This window comes from Nyctereutes procyonoides, unplaced genomic scaffold, assembly GCF_905146905.1.
Source record: "Nyctereutes procyonoides isolate TBG_1078 unplaced genomic scaffold, NYPRO_anot_genome, whole genome shotgun sequence".
NCBI lineage: Eukaryota > Metazoa > Chordata > Mammalia > Carnivora > Canidae > Nyctereutes > Nyctereutes procyonoides.
The window spans coordinates 11,791,594-11,797,593 of record NW_026575052.1 but is presented as its reverse complement, the minus strand read 5'-3'; positions in this window follow the sequence as shown (position 1 = coordinate 11,797,593).

Below are 6,000 nucleotides of genomic sequence, written 5' to 3'. Positions count from 1 at the left end.
AAATGCAGTATTTTACAAATGAGCACACCACCCTGGTCTCACCAATACAAGTTGTTGGCAACTTGTCCCCTTGTTGTCCTCTTGTTGACAGGGACAACTTTCTAATGAGCCAGCACCTACTCAGGGCTTGACTAAAACACCCTGGGCTGGACTCATCACCCCAGTCACCTCTGCCTGCCCAGCTCTGCATGACTCTCATCTGAATTCCTCTCTTCAACAGCCAGCTATATTCCATCTTCCTACAGCCAGCTATATTCTACATAAATATTCCTCAGAATGAGGATTCTAGGGACAAACAGTCTTGGGAAATATATGCTATAATTTGCTTTAAAAATATGGTTTTTGAGGAAGTCATAGTGGATAGTGGAATATTAAAGGCTCTGACAAGTCCTGCAGTTAAGAAACCATTGTATTTAATCCAGTATTTTCTCAATATATTTAATAATAGAACCTCACCCTTTACTTATTTTTTGATGATTTTTTTAAAGATTTTATTTATTTATTCATGAGAATACACAGAGAGGAGAGAGAGAAGCAGAGACACAGGCAGAGGGAGAAGCAGGCTCCATGCAGGGAGCCCGATGTGGGACTCGATCCTGGGTCTCCAGGATCACACCCTGGGCCGAAGGCGGCGCTAAACCGCTGAGCCACCGGGGCTGCCCACCCTTTACTTATTTATATTTTTTGGTAATGTCTATTGAAACCCCAAAGCACTGGTGTCCCACAAAACACATTTTGGGAGACACTGACTCCTAAGTTGAGCACTGCCTAGTTTTGAATGTAGTGGAAGCTTCATTCCAAGACTAGATTATCTAGAGACGAAAATAGTAATGCCAAAGAAGTATTTTTTGAAGGAATTTGATATTTTAAAAAGCCGAGTAGTCATTTTAGGAAAATCAGAATTTTTTTTTTCTTTTTCAGAATTTTATAAAAAACTTAAAGGTTTGGGAGTTAGAATTATTTTGACTATGGCAGACATATATTTGGGGGACACCATCATCTTTTTGATTCCCAGGACCCAGTTTCTGCCCTGCCAGAGGATAAGCCTGGGAGTTACTTGCACCGCTTGAGGGAGCCCCTGTGAATTCAACCTCTCTGTAATATCTAGCCCCAACAGCTACCTAGCCCCTCTTGCCTCTGCTGGGGCTACAGCCTTTGTTTTTGGTGGATCATCAGCTTCTTCTTTTAGGAAGATTCATTGTCTGGCCAGTAATTGGGATCCCGGGGACTGGGGGCTGATGAATTGTCCATTCTAACTCTGCTACAGAGTTAAATGTAGCATACGTTACCTTTAACATATGTTAAATCCTAATACCTAATAACAATGGGTATTAGGAGATGAGGCCTTTGGGGGTGATTAGGTCATGAGGATGGAGCCCACCTGGATGGGATTCATGCCTATATCAAAGAGACCCTAGAGAGCTCCCTTGCTCCTTGTACTATGTGAGGACACATAGAAGACAGCTGTCTATGAACCAGGAAGTGGGCTTTCACCAGATACCTAATCTGCTGGTGCCTTGATCTTGGACTTCCAGCCCCCAGAACTGTGAGAAATAAGATCCTGTTGTCTATAAGTCACAAATTCTGTGGTATTTTGTTCCAGCAGCCTGAACTTACTACGATAGCCTCATGTGCTCAGCTACCTGTCCTCTTACTAGAAAATCACCCGTACTCCAACGGACTCTTTAGATGCCAATGTCTGGCCAAACCTCATGGGCTCTCCCATAGCCATTGGACACACACATTTGTCTGGGCCTTCCCAGGGTAATGATGTCCACTCTGGCCCCCGGGCTCTTCTTTGCTGTACAGACATGAGGTGCTCAGACTCACCTGAGTGGGCATAGTAGCTGTCATTGCACATACAGACTCCTCCGCCAGCTGGGTACTCATCCCAAGCACGGGCTCCTGGTTCAGGACCACTGCTCTGGGTGCATTTAGGGGAAGCTTGACTGGACCCAGTCATGTCAGAGGACTAGGCTGTCCCCGAGGAGCTGGGGATTAGGGCTGTCGAGTGAGCAGCTGCCATCTCAGTGACTTGGCTGCTGTAGTGCCAGCACTAGGAGCTGATTCCACTGGCCAGGAAGGTGTCGGTGTGGCCATGCTGTGATGTGTTTCAGACAGCACGTTCATTATGAGGGCTATTGCTGGGGTTCAGGGCACAGCTGTAGTTTCCCCTTCCTGAATCCCAGACATGGTTGTTCCAGGAACAGTTGTCCATAGGATAGACAGGGTGAGTGAAGGGGTGTGGGTGACTGCATTGGTTGTCATGGGTAGAGATTCACATCAGTGATCTTGTTCAGTGTTGTCAGGGATACCATTGTAGCTGACTTCTCAGATACAGTGGCTGTCAGGGACCCCGATGACGTAACGGCATCACTTGGTATATTTATTGCTGTTAGAACTGTGATCGTGGCTGATGTCTGAGAGTCAGTGAACACTGATGATTCCAATCCATTGATTATAGAATTTGATGCTAAAGGGACTGTGGTTGGAGCTCTCTGATTTTGTTTTAGGGCTTAGCTGAAGGGGCCATGCTGGACAATGCTGTGCCTCTGCATCTCTCATCCTGAGTCTTAAGTATTGGGGTTGTCTGCTCAGTGGACCCAGCAGAGCTATTGGCTTGTGGTGAAGTGGGAGGAGTAGCTGGTGTTGGACTCTTGTGGAACTCTGACATCATTGTCCTTCTGATTGTTGGGGAGGTGTTAAGTGGCACCACAGAGATGTTGTCTCTCCCATTGATGGATAGCGCCAAGGTTGTCAGTGAGCATGCTGCAGGTCCCTTAAGCACAGAGACTTTGGTGGAGTCCATTGTATTTGACTCAACCCCCTGAGTTGTAATAGTGCCTGTAAACAAACAAATAAACAGAAACCAATACACTTGTTCCCTCCACCAATCCAGAGTTCTTTTCTTTTAATTTTTTAAATTTATTTATTTATGAGAGAGAGAGAGAGAGAGAGAGAGAGAGAGAGGCAGAGACACAGGCAGAGGGAGAAGCAGGCTCCATGCACCAGGAGCCTGATGTGGGACTCGATCCCTGGTCTCCAGGATCGCGCCCTGGGCCAAAGGCAGGCGCCAAACTGCTGCGCCACCCAGGGATCTCCAGAGTTCTTTTCTAAAGTTCTCAATTAACCAAGTATCTTTATTGGAAAATTCAATAAAAATCATATCAACACCAACTACATTATTGCTGGCTCACATTCGTTTATGTGCCAGCTCTGCTAATAGATCTTAAATAGTAAATGATCTTAATTCATCTTAACTGATTAATTTTACTAGTGCTGGCAACTATGTCTCCCTCTGCTCAATGACTACTCTAGGGACAGAGTCAGCAAAAGATGAAAATCTGTCATTGCATTTGGTCTTTGGTATCTGGATGCCTTTTTTTTTTTATGTGAGTTTCCTACTGCATTGAATATGGTTCTAAAATTTAAAGATTTTACAATATTTTGGTATAATATGATCCCTAATTGCAATCCAGGTGCTTCATTTAATGCAATAGCAATCTAGAATATTTTTGACATCATTCAGTTTCACCTTGTTCAAATAAGGTGCTGCTGCAATGCATGAGCATCGGTGCGTTGAATCCTCACAACCAACCCCAGGTAACGATTATTATTTCTATTTGTCAGATGAAGAAACTGAGGTTCAAACAGGCAAAGACATTTGTGCAAGGTCACAGGGCCAGGAAGTGGTGGCACTGCATTTGAAACGAGATCCATCAGACTCAAGAGCCCAATGTCTTCCCTGTCACACTGCACCGCTTTGCAAAAATATAGCTTCATTCTCATGGTTGAGCCAACCACTCTAGAGAGAAAGGCCCAAGTCAGCTAGATTTGCTGATCTGGATCTCTTGGATACCTTCCTCTTTTCCCTGGACAATGGGCAGAAATAGGTCCTTTACCTGATGCTCTGTCATTGCATCCTTGACACAATTGTCAAAGGACTAATTCCAAAAACTAGAGGTGACCCAGACCAGGTGGCAGGCTCTTCCTTCCCACAACCTCACTCTGAGGAGACACTGACCCTTGCCTTCAATTCTGCCCATCCAGCACTTGCTCCTTCCACACACTTTATTCCAGTCTTATGCAGAGCTAAGGGATCACAATAGGGCAGGAGAGCTGGCCAGAATGTGTGGAAAGAGGAGGACGACCTAGGTTCTAGACCTAGCTCTATTACTGACTTGTGTAATCTCGAGGAAGACCCAACCCCCTAGTGCTTCCATGTCCCCCCTCAAAACAGTGAGGGACTGGGCTCAATCTTGTATAAGTCCTCTAAGCTCTAGTGACCTGTGGGTCTATCTGCAACAAAAAATTCTGGCTATGGGCAGCCCGGGTGGCTCAGCGGTTTAGTGCCGCCTTCAGCCCAGGGCCTGATCCTGGAGACCTGGGATCGAGTCCCACGTCGGGCTCCCTGCATGGAGCCTGCTTCTCCCTCTGCCTGTGTCTCTGCTGTGTTCTCTCTCGCTCTCTGTGTCTCTCATCAATAAATAAATAAAATCTTAAAAAAAATTCTGGCTATAATGAATAGATGTCATGCCACAGAGATCTCAAGTGTTTATTTGCAGGGAGGGATGTTTCCATTGGATCTGATTTTATGGAGTTCTTTTTCCATGCAGTTAACCAGTTGCGCCTGCTGCCTTATGGAAGAGTCCATCCTTTCTCAACTGATTTGTCATGCTTTCTATCATTATGTATCCAGACTGATTTCCATACTCTTTTATTCCTTTGGTTCATTTGTCTATTGCGGCGCCAACACTATATTATCTTCCTTTAAATCTCAGCTTCTGGTAGAATGAGTCTCCCATCTTGCTCTTCAAAATTATCTTGGCTATTGTTGGCTGTTGGTTCTTCCGTATATTTTAGAATCTGCTTATCAAGTTCTACAAAAACCCTGTTGGGATTTTGTTTGGAATTGTGCTACAATTAAAGATTTGGTAAGAACTAACAGCCTTATGATAATGAGGTTTCCTACCCACAGCTGGTGTTTTGAGAAGTGGAGTATAGACTGGCCTCTGGGATAGAATCCCAGCTGTGATAAGGGACATATCACTTCATGTTCATGAGCCTCAGTTTCCTCAGCTATACAACAGGGATAATAATAGTACCCCCTTCACTGATGGTCATGAGGGTTAAATGAGATAACACCAGTAAAGCACTGAGCACAATGCTTAGCATATAATAGATGCTCAATAAGTAGAACCTGCTACTGGTAATGATTACCCTTTCTGCTCCTCTCACCAAGATTGGTATCTGTTTCCTGGTGCTTTGCCAAGGACACTTCTCTCTGGCAAAAGTTAGGGATTCATAGGAGTGATGAGACATGCAATTTCCTGCCACCTCCCAATATCTTCCCCCATAACGTCCTAGGAGCTTAGGATCCGGGGCTATGCTCCTACCTCAGGCTCAGTGAGTCATTAGAGGTGGCATTTGTTCCTCATTGGAGTAGGCAGCAGGGGTTCAAGGCCCTGGACCTCCAGTTCTGCACCATCTTGAGAGGGAACTGCCCAAGCTATTGGCCCAACACAGGGAAGGATAGACAGCAAGGGAGAGACAGCTGGGCTGATAGACAAGATGGAGGGAATAGACAAAGATAGTATCCTGGAAGAGGATGGATGAGCAAAGCCAGAAGCTCCTTGGAAGTTATCCTGTTACGCTCCTGCCTCGAAATTCGTTGGTGTCTCAAGCCATTCAGACAATTTAGGGTCGGGGTGGGTAATGGCTGAACTCACATTATAAGATTTTCTTGGGGACACTACCTTCTGTCTTTTCTTTTGTCACCCTCTTTCCCTCTCATGCCAGCCAGAGGAAGGGCTGTGAGAGCCCCCAGAGAAGGACAGATGGAAAGGGTATAATGTGGGTGCTCACCAGAAAGACTGAGGGCTCCATCTGCAATAAACAGCAGCAGTAGCAAAAGACACTAGATGCCCACGACTCTGCTGGTCGATGGTCCTGGAGGGCACTGAGAAGAAGTCTTGGTTCCAACAGGGGAACAGACAGCAG